The sequence below is a fragment of the Schistocerca nitens genome, chromosome 1, assembly GCF_023898315.1.
Source record: "Schistocerca nitens isolate TAMUIC-IGC-003100 chromosome 1, iqSchNite1.1, whole genome shotgun sequence".
In the NCBI taxonomy this organism is placed as follows: domain Eukaryota; kingdom Metazoa; phylum Arthropoda; class Insecta; order Orthoptera; family Acrididae; genus Schistocerca; species Schistocerca nitens.
This window is the reverse complement of record NC_064614.1, coordinates 683,101,561-683,123,519: the sequence shown is the minus strand read 5'-3', so window position 1 is coordinate 683,123,519 and position 21,959 is coordinate 683,101,561. Positions and strand designations below refer to the sequence as shown.

At 41.4% G+C, this 21,959-nt stretch overlaps 1 protein-coding gene and 1 non-coding gene across 2 annotated transcripts in view; one reads left to right on the top strand and one right to left on the bottom strand.

The window, feature by feature from the left end:
- The window catches only part of LOC126195117 (otoferlin-like), a 376,779-nt gene that overhangs the window by 288,875 nt on the left and 65,945 nt on the right, over window positions 1–21,959 (top strand). The window lies entirely within an intron of this gene.
- On the bottom strand, window positions 21,157–21,231 carry Trnal-caa (transfer RNA leucine (anticodon CAA)). Its single transcript has one exon. It is a non-coding gene; the product is annotated as a tRNA-Leu (tRNA).

The following is a 21,959-nucleotide window of genomic DNA, read 5'->3' as shown; positions in this document are numbered from 1 at the left end:
ATCCTTACGCCTATTACTTTTACTTTTAAGGTTAACTTTACATTTGTATTGAGGGCAGTTGGGCTTGAATATATTTAAGAAAGAATGAAAAAAATCTAGCAAACAATGTATTGGCAGAGCCCTGAGCATTATTGTTAAACATATGTGACCAGTCATAATTACTGAGTGAGACCATGAAATTAGACAATTTTTCTTGTGTTACTGGTCTTGTGATGACTATTTTAGGCTCTTTAAACTACTTGTAGTCCATATTAGTCCTATCTGTACCTATTTTTACCCAAACTGAGTCATGGTCTGAGAAATCAAAGGCAGCTACATCTGAAGACAGTAACTCTCTACTGACATTTGTAAGTATGTTGTCAGGACAAGCAGACTGTCTTGTGGGTTTGCAGTTTGTAAAAATGAAGTTGAATTGTCGTAACAGGTTTTTAAATTCATTTACGGTGTGCATGTCTTTGTTTACATCAAATGCGGAATTCTACATCTACATCTACATTCATACTCCGCAAGCCACCCAACAGTGTGTGGCAGAGGGCACTTTATGTGCCACTGTCATTACCTCCCTTTCCTGTTCCAGTCGCGTATGGTTCGTGGGAAGAACGACTGCTGGAAAGCCTCCGTGCGCACTCGAATCTCTCTAATTTTACATTCATGATGTCCTCGGGAGGTATAAGTAGGGGGAAGCAATATATTTGATACTTCATCCAGAAACGCACCCTCTCGAAACCTGGACAGCAAGCTACACCGTGATGCAGAGTGCCTCTCTTGCAGAGTCTGCCACTTGAGTTTGCTAAACATCTCCGTAACACTATCACGCTTACCACATAACCCTGTGACGAAATGCGCCGCTCTTCTTTGGATGTTTTTTATCTCCTCTGTCAACCCGACCTGGTACGGATGCCACACTGATGAGCAATACTCAAGTAACAAGTGTTTTGTAAGCCACCTCCTTTGTTGATGGACTACACTTTCTAAGGACTCTCCCAATGAATCTCAACCTGGCACCCGCCTTACCAACAATTAATTTTATATGATCATTCCACTTCAAATCGTTCCGCACGCATACTCCCAGATACTTTACAGAAGTAACTGCTACCAGTGTTTGTTCCGCTATCACATAATCATACAATAAAGGATCCTTCTATGTATTCACAAAACATTACATTTGTCTACGTCAAGAGTCAGTTGCCACTTCCTGCACCAAGTGCCTACCCGCTGCAGATCTACCTGCATTTTGCTGCAATTTTCTAATGCTGCAACTTGTCTGTATACTACAGCATCATCCGCGAAAAGCCGCATGGAACTTCCAACACTATCTACTAGATCATTTACATATATTGTGAAAAGCAATGGTCCCATAACACTCCCCTGTGGCATGCCAGAGGTTACTTTAATGTCTGTAGATGTCTCTCCATTGAGAACAACATGCTGTGTTCTGTTTGCTAAAAACTCTTCAATCCAGCCACACAGCTGGTCTGATATTCCGTAGGCTCTTACTTTGTTTATCAGGCGACAGTGCAGAACTGTATCGAATGCCCTCCGGAAGTAAAGGAAAATGGCATTTCCCTGGGAGCCTGTATCTAATATTTTCTGGGTGTCATGAACAAATAAACTGAGTTGAGTCTCACACAATCACTGTTTCCAGAATCCATGTTGATTCCTACAGAGTAGATTCTGGGTTTCCAAAAACGACATGATACTCGAGCAAACAACATGTTCTAAAATTCTACAACAGATCGACGTCAGAGATATAGGTCTATAGTTTTGCGCATTTGCTCGATGACCCTTCTTGAAGACTGTGCTCTTTTCCAATCATTTGGAACTTTCCGTTCCTCTAGAGACTTGCGGTACACGGCTGTTAGAAGGGGGGCAAGTTCTTTCACGTACTCTGTGTAGAATCGAATTGGTATCCCGTCAGGTCCAGTGGACTTTCCTCTGTTGAGTGATTTCAGTTGCTTTTCTATTCCTTGGACACTTATTTCGATGTCAGCCATTTTTTCATTTGTGTGAGGATTTAGAGAAGGAACTGCAGTGCGGTCTTCCTCTGTGAAACAGATATGGAAAAAGGTGTTTAGTATTTCAGCTTTACCCATGTCATCCTCTGTTTCAATGCCATCATCATCCCAGAGTGTCTGGATATGCTGTATTGAGCCACTTACTGATTTAATGTAAGACCAGAACTTCCTAGGATTTTCTGTCAAGTCGGTACATAGAGTTTTACTTTCGAATTCACTGAAGGCTTCACGCATAGCCCTCATTACGCTAACTTTGACATCATTTAGCTTCTGTTTGTCTGAGAGGTTTTGGCTGCGTTTACACTTGCAGTGAAGCTCTCTTTGCTTTCGCAGTAGTTTCCTAACTTTGTTGTTGAACCACGGTGGGTTTTTCCCATCCCTCACAGTTTTACTCAGCACATACCTGTCTAAAACACATTTTACGATTGCCTTGAACTTTTTCCATAAACACTCAACATTGTCAGTGTGGGAACAGAAATTTTCATATTGATTTGTTAGGTAGTTTGAAATCTGCCTTCTATTACTCGTGCTAAACAGATAAACCTTCCTCCCTTTTTTTATATTCCTATTTACTTCCATATTCAGGGATGCTGCAACGGCCTTATGATCACTGATTCCCTGTTCTGCACTTACAGAGTTGAAAAGTTCGGGTCTGTTTGTTATCAGTAGGTCCAAGATGTTATCTCCATGAGTCAGTTCTCTGTTTAATTGCTCGAGGTAATTTTCGGATAGTGCGCTCAGTACAATGTCACTTGATGCTCTGTCCCTACCACCTGTCCTAAACATCTGAGTGTCCCAGTCTATATCTGGTAAATTGAAATCTCCACCTAAGACTATAACATGCTGAGAAAATTTATGTGAAATGTATTCCAGATTTTCTCTCAGTTGTTCTGCCACTAATGCTGCTGAGTTGGGAGGTCAGTAAAAGGAGCCAATTATTAACCTAGCTCGGTTGTTGAGTGTAACCTCCACCCATAATAATTCACAGGAACTATCCACTTCTACTTCACTACATGATAAACTACTACTAACAGCAACAAACACGCCACCACCGGTTGCATGCAATCTATCCTTTCTAAACACTGTCTGTGCCTTTGTAAAAATTTCGACAGAATTTATCTGTGGCTCCAGCCAGCTTTCCATACCTATAACGATTTCAGTTTCAGTGCTTTCTATCAGTGCTTGAAGTTCCAGTACTTTACCAATGAAGCTTTGACAGTTTACAATTACAATACCAATTGCTGCTTGGTCCCCACATGTCCTGACTTTGCCCGCACCCTTTGAGGCTGTTGCCCTTTCTGTACTTGCCCGAGGCCATCTAACCTAAAAAACTGCCCAGTCCACGCCACACAACCCCTGCTACCCATGTAGCCGCCTGCTGTGTGTAGTGGACTCCTGACCTATCCAGTGGAACCCGAAACCCCATCACCCTATGGTGCAAGTCGAGGAATCTGCAGCCCACACGGTCGCAGAACTGTCTCAGCCTCTGATTCAGACCCTCCACTTGGCTCTGTACCAAAGGTCCGCACTCAGTCCTGTTGACGATGCTGCAGATGGTGAGCTCTGCTTTCATCCTGCTAGCGAGACTGGCAGTCTTCACCAAATCAGATAGCCGCCGGAAGCCAGAGAGGATTTCCTCCGATCCAAAGTGACACAAATCATTGGTGCCGACATGAGCGACCACCTGCAGATGGGTTGCACCCTGTACCCTTCATGGCATCCGGAAGGACCCTTTCCACATCTGGAATGATGTCACCACCAATCACTATACTATACAGGGTGATTCAAAAAGAATACCACAACTTTAGGAATTTAAAACTCTGCAACGACAAAAGGCGAATTAAGGGAGCTATAAAGTTTCATTTAGTTGTACATTTGTTCACTTGAGGCGCTGTTGACTAGGCGTCAGCGTCAGTTGATGCTAAGATGGCGACCGCTCAACAGAAAGCTTTTTGTGTTATTGAGTACGGCAGAAATGAATCGACGACAGTTGTTCAGTGTGCATTTCGAACGAAGTATGGTGTTAAACCTCCTGATAGGTGGTGTATTAAACGTTGGTATAAACAGTTTACAGAGAATGGGTGTTTGTGCAAAGGGAAAAGTTCTGGACGGCCGAGAACGAGTGATGAAAATGTAGCACGCATCCAGCAAGCATTTGTTCGCAGCCCAGGAAAATCAACTCGCAGAGCTAGCAGAGAGCTGCAAATTCCACAATCAACTGTATGGAGAGTCCTACGAAAAAGGTTAGTTATGAAACCTTATTGTCTGAAATTGGTTCAAGCACTGTCTGCAGCTGATAAGATTAAAAGAATCGATTTCTCTGATTTTATCCTTGCTCAAATGGAAACAGATGAATCTTTCGTTTCAAAGATTGTGTTTAGTGATGAAGCAACTTTCCACACTAACGGGAAAGTCAACCGTCACAATGTCTGTATATGGAGCACTGAGAATCCACGGGAAACAACTCGTATGAACGTGACTCGCCTAAGGTGAACGTTTTCTGTGCCATTTCAGCCAATAAAGTTTTTGGTCCCTTTTTCTTTGAAGGTGCTACTGTAACTGGACTACAGTATCTGGAGATGTTAGAGAATTGGCTGTTCCCTCAGCTCGAACAAGAAGCACAACAATTCATATTTCAGCAGGATGGAGCGCCACCACATTGGCACTTATCTGTCCGTAACTACCTGAACGTCAACTACCCGAGGCGATGGATCGGCCGCCAGGCAGCCCGTGACAGAGCACTTCATCACTGGCCTCCAAGAAGCCTTGATCTTACCCCCTGCGATTTTTTCTTATGGGGGTATGTTAAGGATATGGTGTTTCGGCCACCTCTCCCAGCCACCATTGATGATTTGAAACGAGAAATAACAGCAGCTATCCAAACTGTTACGCCTGATATGCTACAGAGAGTGTGGAACGAGTTGGAGTATCGGGTTGATATTGCTCGAGTGTCTGGAGGGGGCCATATTGAACATCTCTGAACTTGTTTTTGAGTGAAAAAAAAAACCTTTTTAAATGCTCTTTGTAATGATGTATAACAGAAGGTTATATTATGTTTCTTTCATTAAATACACATTTTTAAAGTTGTGGTATTCTTTTTGAATCACCCTGTATTTCTTCCACTGAGGACTAAGAAAGAAATTTAGTAAAGTCTCAAGTTTTTTTAAAAATATTAGTGGACTTCCGTCTGGTGATCTATAAATAGATACAATAGCAATTTTTAAATGAACCAGATAGACACCTGTGGCTTCAAAATGTATCTCACTGCACAGAAATTCTAGAGGTAGTTCATTACTACAATTTATTAATTCTTTCTTGATGTAAATTGATACACCCCCATGAATATGCTGCTCTCTGTTAAAGCTGTTTGCTAAGTGGAAATCATCTAGTACATGAAAAGATATTTCATTTCCTTTACACCAGTGCTCACTTAAGCATAATGCATCAAATAAGTTCTCATTTGCAAATTCGTTTAAAATTGCATGTCTTCCAATTATACTTTCAATATTGAGATAACCTATCTTGAGAGACAAAGTCGGTGAGTAATTTTTTTTGTGGGGGTAATCGTCATTACTGATATATTTCTCTCTAGTATTAGCAACATTTATTATATTATTCTTATCTTTAATCTGGTCATCCAGTGTGAATCTGGGCAAACCTGTTAGTCTCGGCCCTTCTTTGCTACCCCTAAAAAAGAGTTTTCCCTAAATCTAAGTGGTATTGACTCAGAGCTATCGATTTTTGCCATGCCTAACTCATTGGCTACTTTTATGATTTCTTTACTCACATACTTCTTTCCGAGTTGATTCAGATGGAGACCATGAGCAGTGTGGAATCTTGTACCTAAGTTAGTTATGTTTACAAAACAGACATTTTTAAAGTATTTACAAATTTTCTTCATTTCTTCATTTACTCTTCTCACTTCAACATTCACACGAGACCAGGATGGAAGATCATGCCAACATGGGATTGAAAAGATGAGGATTTTTGTATTTTGTAGTTCCTGCAGTTTCTTCTTTAATAATAACAAGAAGTCTTTTCCTTCATTTCTCGCTATGTCATTTGATACAGCCAGAAAAACTGCCAGTTCCGTAGCTTCTGCTGATGAAGAACCTGCTACATCTTTAAATTTTGCACTAGGTTTTATTGTGGCTGAGATATGGTGGCTTGAATTGCTCTCAACTATATCCCTTAATTTCCTTCCTTGACTGTCTGCATATAAATGTATTTTCACAGGCCTCTAGGTCTGCAATTGCAGCTTGTTTTCTTGGGGTTTTCGGTTTCATTACTTCTATTGACAGTTGACTTAATATTTTCACTGCACCCATTATTCACTTCACTTCTATTGACAGTTGATGTAATATTGTTGCTACAGAAATTACTCACTTCACTTTCATTAACCTTTCTTGTGTCAAGCACCTCGACTTGTGAGTCTACTTTAATGTTTTTTCCTGCAGCGTCAACATGCTCAAGGACACTAAATCTGTTTTCCAAGGGTGGGAAGTTTACACAGTCCCTACCGTGTTTTGTGGCAGGAAGAGCCTGCTATTGTCTTTGTAGGTGGTCTACTGGCCTACATTGATTGCTTGGTTCTGTGTACTGGTTGCTAACCTCTTCTTGGGAGATTTGTTTAATAGTTTTCGGAACAGGAACAGCGGAATTTGAATATCTCCTTGTTGAAGTTCAGAAGCGGTAGTGCTTTCAGAAAGAGTTACTGTAGCATTCGATGATTGAGAATGTTCTGTATGAGCTTCAAGAGCATCATCGTTACTATCTACATCGAGCACTTCAAATCTGTTTGTTAGTGGGATATTTGTGGCCCTTCTTAGTATATCTGTAGGCCTACACGTATTACATTTCCACATTTTTGTAAATTTCTCATTTCCTTTCAATGAGCAGTCCACCTTTGCACACTGAAAGTGATATTTTGTTTCACAATTTACACATGCTATACCACATTTAGCGGTTTACCCGCATTTTTTCAGTTGGTAACATATTTGTTACCACCGGTTCTAGTATCATCATCAATTACAAGATCACTGTTTGTTTTATACTCACATTGACAGTTACTGGTATATTTGTATTTCAAGGTGTGTGCCTCTTCTAACAGCATGGCAATAATTTTGACTTTTCAGTCGCTCTTCTGTAGTGCTTTGTCTAGGCCATATTCATTACACCTCCTGCAACACCATAGTTTTCGTCTTGGATCTGCCTTTACACAAGCAAAATGGTATACAGTTTTACAGTTTATGCACGTTATGCCCTTCATGGTGCTCGATTTGCAGAAGCAAACTCTTCGTATTGGCTCTCGCGATTTGTAAGACGGGGTACTAGCTCCATGTGCGATTTCAGTTTCGCAATTTTGGGCCACCCCATGTCTTCCTTCCAAAACTTTTTTAATAACAAAACACGCGATACACATATCATCATGATATACATCAAAGTTTTTACATGTTAAACACTTTTTAACGTTTATGTTGAGTTTATTCTGGTAACTAACACAACCACAATTTACACTCGGCACCATCTTGGATTGATTCACAGGCTGGTAGGCAGATGGTAGTAAGTGTTTTTCTTCGGGAAAGCATTTAATATTGTTTGGCAGGACATACTGCCATGACCATCACTTCCAACACTGAAATTTTCTCAATTAATTGTTGGATGAGTAAAGTCTCCTTCAGTAATGACAATGTGACTGGAAAATGTGCTGGTAAGCTTAGACTTTTTGAAAAATGTTGTGACTGGAAGAGAGTTTGGGGGTTAATAGAAGGACCCATTTATAAGTTTATGCATCCCCATGATACTGACTCTTGCATAAACAACCTCGCAAGCTGCTTTAGCTTTCATTCCAGTGGATTTGAATTTCTTTTCCAACTGAGATGAATACATTATCTTCATTTATCATTAGCCTATCCTTCTTATGTACATGTAGATTTACCCCAAAAATCTCAATACTGGCAGTTTCAGGTCTAGTGCACTCTTGTCCCTTGTATGGGAACCCTACAGTTCTCAACCCTATGGTCTAGATGTAAGATATCAGGACTTTGCTTGCCACAGAATCCTTAAAACCACTGGTTTAGGCCTTCCATTAAACCCCAGTGTCGAAACCTGCAAGAGATGTGCATTGTGCATCGCAGAGAACTTTACTGTTAAAGATCTAAGAATGGACTTTCCAGTCAGGTAATATTTTGTGAATGGATCAGAGGAGGAGGGAAATGATAAGAGTGTTATAAGTATCTTTTGCCATATAAATAATGGTGACTTACAGAGTATAGATATAAATGTAGATGTGGTCCATCATGATTTACTCTCTTGTGCCAGTTTCTTTGTCTCAGAATAGTACCCAACATACTCCATTACATATCGGATACATTCCAAATCCCCTATTGTTTTTGCCCTTGACAACTTCCTTTTGTACCATGGAAGTTATTCATACATGCCTTAGCAAATGTACTGTCATCATCCACTCTTCTAGTTACTGTTTTCATATATTTCTTTCCTCACCAATTACATTACATTAGTCATACTCTGTGGACCATTTGGATGATGTCTGTTGGATATGCAAAGACTTTTAACGATGTAGGCCCATATTTAATTTATTGTAATAACAAGACAATGAAATGACTTAAGACTCATGTACACCAGACATACATTCTCAAACATTTCTTTCATAATTTAAGCCCATGTTTGATACTTGAAGGCCCTTGTTAGTGAGAAATGCCCTATTTTCTCTTTGCCTGTGCCAGTGTGTTTCCTGCATTATTTTGTTTCCAAGGTTGCAGAATTCCTTCACTTCATCTACTGCATAGTCCTCAATTTTTATGTCAAGTTTGGTGTTAAGTTTGTTGTTAATCTTATTTCTGCTGATCAATAATATCTGCATATTTCTTTGGTTTCCTCTAATCCACATTCCGTGCTCAGTAGACTCGTCATTCCATTCAACAATTCCTGTAATTTTTCCCCTTTTTCACAAAGTGTCGCAAAATCATTTGTGAATCTCAACACTGTTATTGCTTCACTCTGATTTCTTATCCCATTTCTGAAGCTTTCTTCTTTTCCCCTTCTTTGTTTCTTCAGTATACAGGACAAATAGTAGAAGAGACAGACAACACTGTCATGTTATGAGCACTTTTCTCTTGGTTTTCCATTCTTATTGTTTCCTTCTATTTCTTATGTGTATTTTATACTACCCAGCTTACTCCATAGTTTATACTTATTTTTTAGAGGATTTTAAACATATACTACCACTTTAAAAACACTGTAAAAAAGTTTTTCAATTTTTAGGTCAACAGATCCTATGCATGTGTCATTTCCATAACCTAGTATAATGTCAGAACTGCATCTCTGGTGCCTTTCTTTTACTAAAGCAAAATTGATTATCATCTAATTTTTAAATGAAGGATACATAGAGGAAACATTCAGATAATAGATGACTCCACCAAGGAAGGCCCTGTTAATATACACACCTCTGCTATGAGAGTCCAGTACATATAAAGTGTTGCACATCTGACAGCTTGCACCATGTCCATTGTGGATATATGTTACATTGAAAATTTAGTGGGGAGGACCTTCAAAAATTGTACTCACACTTTGTAGCTGGTATCTTTCAAAATAAGGAAATGCAGACCTTGCACAGTTGTTGTTGTTGTTGTTGTTGTTGTTGTTGTGGTCTTCAGTCCTGAGACTGGTTTGATGCAGCTCTCCATGCTACTCTATCCTGTGCAAGCTTCTTCATCTCCCAGTACCTACTGCAACCTACATCCTTCTGAATCTGCTTAGTGTATTCATCTCTTGGTCTCCCTCTACGATTTTTACCCTCCACGCTGCCCTCCAATGCTAAATTTGTGATCCCTTGATGCCTCAAAACATGTCCTACCAACCGATCCCTTCTTCTAGTCAAGTTGTGCCACAAACTTCTCTTCTCCCCAATCCTATTCAATACCTCCTCATTAGTTACGTGATCTACCCACTTTATCTTCAGCATTCTTCTGTAGCACCACATTTCGAAAGCTTCTATTCTCTTCTTGTCCAAACTGGTTATTGTCCATGTTTCACTTCCATACATGGCTACACTCCATACAAATACTTTCAGAAACGACTTCCTGACACTTAAATCTATACTTGATGTTAACAAATTTCTCTCCTTCAGAAACGATTTCCTTGCCATTGCCAGTCTACATTTTATATCCTCTCTACTTCGACCATCATCAGTTATTTTACTCCCTAAATAGCAAAACTCCTTTACTACTTTAAGTGTCTCATTTCCTAATCTAATCCCCTCAGCATCACCCGATTTAATTTGACTACATTCCATTATCCTCGTTTCGCTTTTGTTGATGTTCATCTTATATCCTCCTTTCAAGACACTGTCCATTCCGTTCAACTGCTCTTCCAAGTCCTTTGCTGTCTCTGACAGAATTACAATGTCATCGGCGAACCTCAAAGTTTTTACTTCTTCTCCATGAATTTTAATACCTACTCCGAATTTTTCTTTTGTTTCCTTTACTGCTTGCTCAATATACAGATTGAATAACATCGGGGAGAGGCTACAACCCTGTCTCACTCCTTTCCCAACCACTGCTTCCCTTTCATGCCCCTCGACTCTTTATAACTGCCATCTGGTTTCTGTACAAATTGTAAATAGCCTTTCGCTCCCTGTATTTTACCCCTGCCACCTTCAGAATTTGAAAGAGTATTCCAGTTAACGTTGTCAAAAGCTTTCTCTAAGTCTACAAATGCTAGAAACGTAGGTTTGCCTTTTCTTAATCTTTCTTCTAAGATAAGTCGTAAGGTTAGTATTGCCTCACGTGTTCCAACATTTCTACGGAATCCAAACTGATCTTCCCCGAGGTCCGCTTCTACCAGTTTTTCCATTCGTCTGTTAAGAATTTGCGTTAGTATTTTGCAGCTGTGACTTATTAAACTGATAGTTCGGTAATTTTCACATCTGTCAACACCTGCTTTCTTTGGTATTGGAATTATTATATTCTTCTTGAAGTCTGTGGGTATTTCGCCTGTCTCATACATCTTGCTCACCAGATGGTAGAGTTTTGTCATGACTGGCTCTCCCAAGGCCATCAGTAGTTCTAATGGAATGTTGTCTACTCCCGGGGCCTTGTTTCGACTCAGGTCTTTCAGTGCTCTGTCAAACTCTTCACGCAGTATCTTATCTCCCATTTCATCTTCATCTACATCCTCTTCCATTTCCATAATATTGTCCTCAAGTACATCGCCCTTGTATAAACCCTCTATATACTCCTTCCACCTTTCTGCCTTCCCTTCTTTGCTTAGAACTGGGTTGCCATCTGAGCTCCTGATATTCATACAAGTGGTTTTCTTCTCTCCAAAGGTCTCTTTAATTTTCCTGTAGGCAGTATCTATCTTACCCCTAGTGAGACAAGCCTCTACATCCTTACATTTGTCCTCTAGCCATCCCTGCTTAGCCATTTTGCACTTCCTGTCAATCTCATTTTTGAGACGTTTGTATTCCCTTTTGCCTGCTTCATTTACTGCATTTTTATATTTTCTCCTTTCATCAATTAAATTCAATATTTCTTCTGTTACCCAAGGATTTCTATTAGCCCTCGTCTTTTTACCTACTTGATCGTCTGCTGCCTTCACTACTTCATCCCTCAGAGCTACCCATTCTTCTTCTACTGTATTTCTTTCCCCCATTCCTGTCAATTGTTCCCTTATGCTCTCCCTGAAACTCTCTACAACCTCTGGTTCTTTCAGTTTATCCAGGTCCCATCTCCTTAAATTCCCACCTTTTTGCAGTTTCTTCAGTTTCTATCTGCAGTTCATAACCAATAGATTGTGGTCAGAATCCACATCTGCCCCTGGAATTCTCTTACAATTTAAAACCTGGTTCCTAAATCTCTGTCTTACCATTATATAATCTACCTGATACCTATTAGTATCTCCAGGATTCTTCCAGGTATATAACCTTCTTTTATGATTCTTGAACCAAGTGTTAGCTATGATTAAGTTATGCTCTGTGCAAAATTCTACAAGGCGGCTTCCTCTTTCATTTCTTCCCCCCAATCCATATTCACCTACTATGTTTCCTTCTCTCCCTTTTCCTACTGACGAATTCCAGTCACCCATGACTATTAAATTTTCATCTCCCTTCACTACCTGAATAATTTCTTTTATCTCGTCATACATTTCATCAATTTCTTCATCATCTGCAGAGCTAGTTGGCATATAAACTTGTACTACTGTAGTAGGCATGGGCTTTGTGTCTATCTTGGCCACAATAATGCGTTCACTATGCTGTTTGTAGTAGCTAACCCGCACTCCTATTTTTTTATTCATTATTAAACCTACTCCTGCATTACCCCTATTTGATTTTGTATTTATAACCCTGTAATCACCTGACCAAAAGTCTTGTTCCTCCTGCCACCGAACTTCACTAATTCCCACTATATCTAACTTTAACCTATCCATTTCCCTTTTTAAATTTTCTAACCTACCTGCCCGATTAAGGGATCTGACATTCCACGCTCCGATCCCTAGAATGCCAGTTTTCTTTCTCCTGATAACGACGTCCTCTTGAGTAGTCCCCGCCCGGAGATCCGAATGGGGGCTATTTTACCTCCGGAATATTTTACCCAAGAGGACGCCATCATCATTTAATCATACAGTAAAGCTGCATGTCCTCGGGAAAAATTACGGCTGTAGTTTCCCCTTGCTTTCAGCCGTTCGCAGTACCAGCACAGCAAGGCCGTTTTGGTTAATGTTACAAGGCCAGATCAGTCAATCATCCAGACTGTTGCCCCTGCAACTACTGAAAAGGCTGCTGCCCCTCTTCAGGAGCCACATGTTTGTCTGGCCTCTCAACAGGTACCCCTCCGTTGTGGTTGCACCTACAGCACGGCCATCTGTATCGCTGAGGCACGCAAGCCTCCCCACCAACGGCAAAGTCCATGGTTCATGGGGGAAGCCTTGCACAGTATCAAGTACAATGTTCTCTCAGCTAGTGGTGATTGCTGCATGAAATCAGTGTTAGCATTTCATAATGTTAAGTAATTTCAAGGTGTTGCACTTGAATAAAAAGTACACCCTTGAGTTCTTTTCACACCCCAAACACCCCTCTTTTCAGTATATGTGGAATATGACTGATGTAAATTAATTGGATGCATGCTTCAAGCAGAAGGTAGTAAAAGTATCATAGAAATACAATGAGGATCTCAAAATTAAATTTAAACTGAAGCATCAACAAACTGAACAATTATAGGTGCCTGTAGTTATTTTAAATCTGATGGTACTGCCCCTGTGCACAAAAACTACAATACGGGTACATTGTACAAGAACAAGTCCATCAGTCAGCACAGTGAGGATGGCAAGAGACTCAGTGGCTTTACTAAAGTCAGGTAAGGTGATGAAGTGTAAGGCAAATAGTGAAAGTTATGAACTGTAAATTTCAAACAATGGAAAATTCAGGATGGAATGTAACAATATTACAAGAAGGGAAGTTAGCAACTTTCCTTCTCATAAAACTGTAAATTTCAAACTCCAATGACTATAACCCACACTGGAGGCTTCACCACTGCAAATACGTTGAAGGAATAGATAACAAGCATGAAAAGTTTGCCAGGAAAATTTGGCCTGACAAGGATCATTGTAAACTGAAAGAGTGCGGCCATACACATGGATCAATTGAATAAAGCTGGAAACAGCCACACTTGAGTGTTCTGGATCCCTGTAAATCAACATGTTCAGGTAAACTTGGAAGTCAGTTTAATAGGAGAAAGCATGTGGTGTAATCTGTCATTGTGATTTCATTGCTCTGTTCTTCTTTGCTATAATAGGTCAGATGTATCTTGAAACGCTTCAGACATCAATTGTCAGTGTGTTTCATGGACTTTTTAATAGTGCCATGAGCAGTGCTGTGTAGCGTAGCGGTTAGCATCGCTGGCTAGTGTGTGGCAGGTTGCCATTTCAAATTTGATCACAAGTTGCTGTATATGGGCAGATATTTGTTATTTAGTATTTATAATTTCTGCTAGATTCTTGAAATATCTTGTATTTGTTATATTTGTATATTGAGAAATGGAAAATCCAGGTTGGAATTTAACAGTTTTATGAAAATGAAAGTTGCCATTCACCACACAGCGGTGATGCTGAGTCGCAGACAGACACAACAAAAAGTCTGTCACAAGTAAAGCTTTTGTCCAGTAAGGCCTTCATCAAAAATAGACAACAGGCACATACCTCACACACTCATGCAAACACAACTCACATATATGTGACTGCAGTCTCAGGCAACTGTAGCCACAGTGACTCAGCATCCCCGTATATGGTGAGTGCAACTTTCCTTTTCATAATATTTATTTATTATTGATTATTTGATATTTGTATAAATACTAGCATTCTGGAATATTCAATGCTAGTATTCTAAGTACCTGCACTCTCTGTCCAGAAGGCCAGTTCTGCTCTGGCTGTACACTGATGTCAGTAAGAAACATGCTTTCAGTTTTAAGTGTTGTACTTCACTGGTGACCCTGCCTTCAAATTCGGACTTGATTGTGGTTCCAACACGACACTGTTTGGTGGAGACTCTGGGAACTTCAAGAGGTCTATGAGGTCTATTCAGAAAATTCCAGAACTTCATCCACAAATTTTTTCTGCGCTTACCTTTTACTTACTGTGCATGGTCTCCTTCGAAATACTCTCCTCCACAATTGATACGCCACTCCTAATGCCATTTCAACTTCTGGAAGCAGTCTTGGTATGCCTCTTTCTGGATTGTGTGAAGTGCTGTCTGTAAATTTTCTTTTCTCTCATCTATTGTTGCAAATCTTCATCCTTTCACCAGTGTTTTCAACTTTGGAAATAAAAAACATCTGTAGGAGCCAAGTCTGGAGAGTGCACAGGATGAGACAACACAGTGATTTTGTTTCTTGTGCAATAGTCACACACCAGCAGGGATGAATGTGTGGGTGTGTTACTGTAATTCCAGATCTATGAATTGTCTCACCACATTTCAGGCCATTTTCTTCTCACATTTTCTTACAGGCATCGTAACACATCCCAGTAGTGCTGTCGATTAACAGTTTGTCCCTGTAGCATGAATTCATGATGAACTAATCATTCAGAGTCAAAGAAAACTATCAGCATGGCTTTGACGTTTGACCTGACCTGATGAACTATTTTTGGTCTTGGAGAACCTTTCCCGATCAATTGTGAAGATTGTACCTTGATCTCAACATTGTAACTGTAGACCCACATCTCATCACCAGTTATGATCCTCTTAAGAAACACCTCGTTCTCATTTGTGTGATACAAGAAACTTCACAGATTGTGAGACAAACGTCTTTTCTGTCTTGACTCATGAGCCATGAGACAAACTTGGCAGCAACACAATGCATTCCAAGGTGCTGTGTATTGGATTTAATGGCATTATCCAACTGAAATGTTTTATTCTTCTGCAATCTCTCAACAGTCAGTCTTTGACAGGCATGCACAATTTTATTGACATTCCTGACATGAGCATTGTCAGTAGACATCAAAGGGTATCCTGAATGAGGGTCATGTGTAACTTCGGTCTGACCAATTTTAAACTATATGAACCATTTGTAACATCAAGTATGGCATAAGCACTCATCACCCTAGGCTTTCTGCATCATTTGGTGTGTATATTGACATGGTTTCAATTAGACAAGGTAAAAGCCATCACCTATATGGAATAGAAGTTGTACATGGTCCCTAAGATCACAAAAAAAAAAAAAAAAAAAAAAAAAAAAAAAAAAAAAAAAAAAAAAACACACCTGCATTGCCTCGGTTCCCAGAGTTCTGGAACCTGTACAGAAAACTGGAATAGAGATCAACATAAACATCATTTCTGCCCTTTATATTGCTCATGAAAACCACACATTGCATGTTGTACCACCATACAGCGAGACCTCCATTGGTGGTGGTCCAGATTGCTGTACACGCCGGTAACTCCAATATCCAGTAGCACGTCCTCTTGCATTGATGCATGCCTGTGTTCATTGTGGCATACAAGTTCATCAAGGCACTGTTGGTCCAGATTGTCCCATTCCTCAGTGGCAATTTGATGTAGATCCCTCAGAGTGGCTGGTGTGTCACATCGTCCATAAGCAGCCCTTTTCAATCTATCCCAGGCATGTTCAATAGGGTTCTTGTCTGTAGAACATGTTGGTCACTCTAGTCAAGCGATGCCGTTATCCTGAAGGAAGCCATTCACAAGAAGTGCCCGATGGGATGGCACCTTCCATGACCACTGGCGGCGTACAGCGACCCCACATAATGCCACCCCAAAACAGCAGGAAACCTCCAACTTGCTCCTCTCGCTGAACAGAGTGTCTAAGGCATTCAGCTTGACTGGATTGCCTCCAAACATGTCTCTGACGATTGTCTGGTTAAAGGCAGCTGCATTAGGTCATGGTTGCAAAGATTGGCCTCAACATGGATGTCGGAAGTGAAGATGCGCATCATGCAGCCTATTGCACACAGTTTGAGTCATAACACGATGTTCTGTGGCTGCATAAAAAGCATTATTCAACATGGTGACTTTGCTGTCAGGGTTCCTCCAAGCCATAATCTGTAGATAGTGGTCATCCTCTGCAGTAGTAGCCCTTGGGCGGCCTGAGTGAGGCATGTCATCAACAGTTCCTGTCTCTCTGTATTTCCTCCATGTCTGAACAACATCGCTTTGGTTTACTCGAGATGCCTGGACACTTCTCTTGTTGAGAGCCCTTCCTGGCACAAAGTAACAATGCGTACACGATCGAACCACATTATTGACCATTTAGGCATGGTTGAACTACAGACAACACGAGCCGTGTACCTCCTTCCTGGTGAAATGACTGGAACTGATCAGCAGTCAGATCCTCTCCATCTAATAGGTGCTGCTCATGCTTGGTTGTTTACATCTTTGGGCAGGTTTAGTAACATCTATAACAGTGAAAGGGACTTTGTCTGTGATACAAGGTCCACAGTCAACGTCTATCTTCAGGAGTTCTGGGAACTGTGCTGATGCAAAACTTTTTTTGATGTGTGTATATTCAGGAGATGGATTCCAGGACAGCAGTAAGTCAGCTGCACATCAGCCATTCACTACTGTCTTCCAGAGGTGGTGGTCAAGATCCAACAAAATGGCTGAAAGCATTTGACTGAGTTGTCAAATACAACAGGTGGGATGACATGATGTGCCTAGCAAATGTATAATTATAACTGGACAGCACAGCTCAGCTGTGGTTTGAGAACAATGAAGAGCTCAACACCTGGGACAAAATCCAGGCTGAGTTGAAGAATATGTTTGATGATAATCAATAGGAAGTACACTTAGCAGGAGATGGCCTGGTCTTGTAGCAAAATGACGCAGTCTTACATACAGAATGTTTTGGCCATTTGCAACTTTGTGTACACGAATATGACAGAAACCAACAAAATCACACATGTGATGAAAGGAGTAGAAGACAAATTCCAAACTCTTCTAGTAAAGTATGTTGCAACAACTGAGGAGTTCATCAGGTGGTGCAGCACATCAAGGAAATGTAACAGAGAAAGAAGCAGATGAAAGAGGTATGACAGATTCCCAGATGTGGTCCCTAAGGCAGTTGCAGAGGGCAGCAATGACTCCTCTTCTCTCATAAGGCAGGTTGTAAGAGAAGACATACAGCATTTCATGGTAGCCATAACAATCAGATCTGTGGGATGTTACAAAATAAGACATGAAAGTTACTGCACAAAGATCAATGTCCACAAGTGATTAAGAAGACATCTCATTTACTAAAATGATGAAACTACTATGTACAAAACATCGATTAAAATGACTACAATTGTACAGACAAAACGCGAAACAGTCTCAAAATTAACAGTTATAGGAGAAAGACACTTACAGATGTGATGGCATTAGGTGAAAGAGTGGTGTGGTAAGAATAGTCAACACCAGACAAAGTCACTACCTTTTCCCAGAGTATCTACAGACACAATAACAATTTTTCCAATGCAATACGTGGAATTAATTGGCTCTCATGGGAGAAATGGTCAGGGCATGGTCTGAATGAAAGGCACACAGTTTCACATGGAGTACTGGTAGTGATAGTGGAGCTTGGAACTTGGACAGCAGCCATGTGGGTGCTAATGCTCATAGATCAGAATATCTTGCAGCTCGAAACACTGATTTACTCACTGGGCTGTACAGCAGGTGTGGGAACAGGGTGGCAGTGAATATATTAGTATGAAGCACATTGCCGCGCACATGTGAGTGTTAAAAATTACAGTGAATATCTTAATATGAAACACATTGCCATGTGGCATGTCTGTCATGGGACAGGCACTGGGCCAAAGTTGATGTTGACGCTGCAAGTAGAAGACCAAGGCTGTTTGTGAGATTGGGTCAGGGGAAGCCTTGCTACAAACCAAGCTACTGTTCTGTACTAGTAGCCAGCAACTGTAGAAGGTGGGTATCTGATCATATGGCAGAATTGACAGCTTGGGGCAGAAGTAAACACATGAAACATGAAACTCACTGCCGTAGCAGATGGTCGTAGCACACTAGGAACATTAGGAACTGCTCAGACCAATATGCGGCAAAAGGCCACCGCAGATCAAGTATACAAGAGAAAGTGGCCATGAACATCAACCCCATACTAAGGAGGTAATAGAGGACACTGAAGAGAAGGTGTCTCAATCTTCGGCACCAATCTCCGTCAAAAATCAAAAGTACCATGAAGAATTGGCCTGGTTAACATAGACTTGCACCGCCAACATAAAACGACAACCCAGCTGTGCCCTACTGTAGACAAAGAAGATGAGTGTTCGACACTTATTATGCCACATGACATGCCGTCAACTGCAGACATTTGTAGTGAACCTGTGGGGCAAACCTCATGACCATATCCTGGATAACGTTGCTTCCCAGCATGTCATAGCTGTTACCCATTGACACACAGAGGTACTAGCCATATGCCTAGCCACCGAATTCAGAAAAACCTAGTGAGGCAACCATCCAGGGAGGCTGCCACAAATGAAAATCTTCCATGGATGACAGTTACTAAGATGAAAGGCTATCTCATTGACAGACAATCAGTCTACACACTAGACGACACAGGGGCTTCTTTCTTGTAATGCCAAATGCTTATTCTCACCAGCTAAAGAAGATTACTTTCCTTGACATGAAAGCATTTGTGCTGAAGGTCACCAGTCAGAAATACAAAGGGCGATCAAAAAGTATCTCTTTGAGGGCAGTGTTCCAATGTATATGCAACATAGCAGAACTGGGATGTCAATGTATAAGAACTGACATGTTGACAAGGGATCAGTGTGGCATTTGTAGCTTTCTGTGTGTGTTACTGCAGGCAACAAAAGCTGGTTCCACCACTGGGAAGCAGAGTCAGAACCATTGATGCAGTGGTGTCATCTGGCATCTGCTTGTCCACAGAAGTTCAAGAGCCAGCCATCTGCTGGAAAGGTGATGTTCACCCTGTTCTTTGATTGACGTGACAAGGGGTGCAGCCTATTCATCATGATACATGTCCCCATATTACCAATGTCGTACTCACACAATACCAATTTTTCCAATGCAATACGTGGAATTAATTGGCTCTCATGGGAGAAATGGCCCAGGCATGGTCTGAATGAAAGGCACACAGTAGTGACAGTGGATTTTGGAACTTGGACAGCAGTCATGTCCATGTCTCTTCACTCTATTGGCCTGATCTCTCCCCACGCAAGTAACTCTCCTTCAGTCCCTTAAAAAGGGCCTTGAAGAGTCAACAAATCTTATTGGACAGCAATGTGCAGCGGTCACTTACGGATTTCTTCATGCAACAGAACATGGTGTTTTCCCAAATGGGTATCTTCAGTGGGATGATTGCCTCAATACCCACAGTGATTTTGCCTGATTGGAATACTGATTTTGGATTGTATGACCTTCAAACAGAAACTTTTTGATTGCCCCTTATACATTCAGCCAACAAGAGCACATGTTACAAGGGTAACTATGACGCAAGCCTTTGAATGTCCTTCTAGCAGAATTTAGTCATGATGTAAGGGAGCGATGAGGCTCCTTGCAGGCATCACAAAATAATAACTCCAGACTGACAAAGCTGTTCCAACAAATGTGCTTAGCATATATTGCTCTGAGTGTTTATCTGCTGTTGAAGATATTGGTTTCCTGCCATCATCAACAAGATGAGTCCCAGTCATCGTTCGAGACATACAGTTAAACTTTTTACCAATTGCAAAAAGTTACTCAAGCTCACAAAAGCAATCTTCATGCCAGCGTTGATCATAAGCATTGCATGTGGTCAAGGAGAATTCCTGACCAATGTCACAAGCAGTGATGACTCATCCCTAAAGGTATGAGCATAAGTTAAGCTGAACCAGTCCAGGAGCGGCAGCATAGTGTCATTGATGAATGATTGCACTCTAACTACCATTATATCAAATGCTGGAGAGGATGCTGCTATCAAGCTGCCAATAGGATCTAGCCTGATGGAAACATCAGCGAGTAACAGCATTCTGCATCAATTTTTGGATGAAACTTCCTGGCAGATTAAAACTGTGTGCCCGACCGAGACTCGAACTCGGGACCTTTGCCTTTCGCGGGCAAGTGCTCTACCAACTGAGCTACCGAAGCACGACTCACGACCGGTACTCACAGCTTTACTTCTGCCAGTACCTCGTCTCCTACCTTCCAAACTTTACAGAAGCTCTCCTGCGAACCTTGCAGAACTAGCACTCCTGAAAGAAAGGATACTGCGGAGACATGGCTTAGCCACAGCCTGGGGGATGTTTCCAGAATGAGATTTTCACTCTGCAGCAGAGTGTGCGCTGATATGAAACTGCCTGGCAGATTAAAACTGTGTGCCCGACCGAGACTCGAACTCAGGACCTTTGCCTTTCGCGGGCAAGTGCTCTACCAACTGAGCTACCGAAGCACGACTCATGACCGGTACTCACAGCTTTACTTCTGCCAGTACCTCGTCTCCTACCTTCCAAACTTTACAGAAGCTCTCCTGTGAACCTTGCAGAACTAGCACTCCTGAAAGAAAGGATACTGCGGAGACATGGCTTAGCCACAGCCTGGGGGATGTTTCCAGAATGAGATTTTCACTCTGCAGCGGAGTGTGTGCTGATATGAAACTGCCTGGCAGATTAAAACTGTGTGCCCGACCGAGACTCGAACTCGGGACCTTTGCCTTTTGCGGGCAAGTGCTCTACCAACTGAGCTACCGAAGCACGACTCACGACCGGTACTCACAGCTTTACTTCTGCCAGTACCTCGTCTCCTACCTTCCAAACTTTACAGAAGCTCTCCTGCCATGTCTCCGCAGTATCCTTTCTTTCAGGAGTGCTAGTTCTGCAAGGTTCGCAGGAGAGCTTCTGTAAAGTTTGGAAGGTAGGAGACGAGGTACTGGCAGAAGTAAAGCTGTGAGTACCGGTCGTGAGTCGTGCTTCGGTAGCTCAGTTGGTAGAGCACTTGCCCGCAAAAGGCAAAGGTCCCGAGTTTGAGTCTCGGTCGGGCACACAGTTTTAATCTGCCAGGAAGTTTCATATCAGCGCACACTCCGCTGCAGAGTGAAAATCTCATTCTGGAATTTTTGGATGCTTTCAAATCAGGCTTGGAGAAAAGAGAGATCAAGCAGCCCATGATGAAAAACCATATCAGCTGTGGTCATCCACCAACTAGCCTGTGCTCATGTACAATCCCACAGCTGAATGATGGATAATCCAGGAGGAAGTGGAGGAGGTGCTGCAATATTGCATAATTGAACTTTCAGAGAGTCCTTGGTCCTCTCCAGTAGTCCTTATGAAGCAGAAGGTTGGCACACAGCATTTTTTGCATCAGCCACCAGCAATTGAACAAAACCACAGAAAAAGATGTACATCCATCACCATGCATTGCTGACACCTCGACTGTTTAAAAGGAACAAAGTATTTCTCAACTATGAACATGCAGATAGGCTT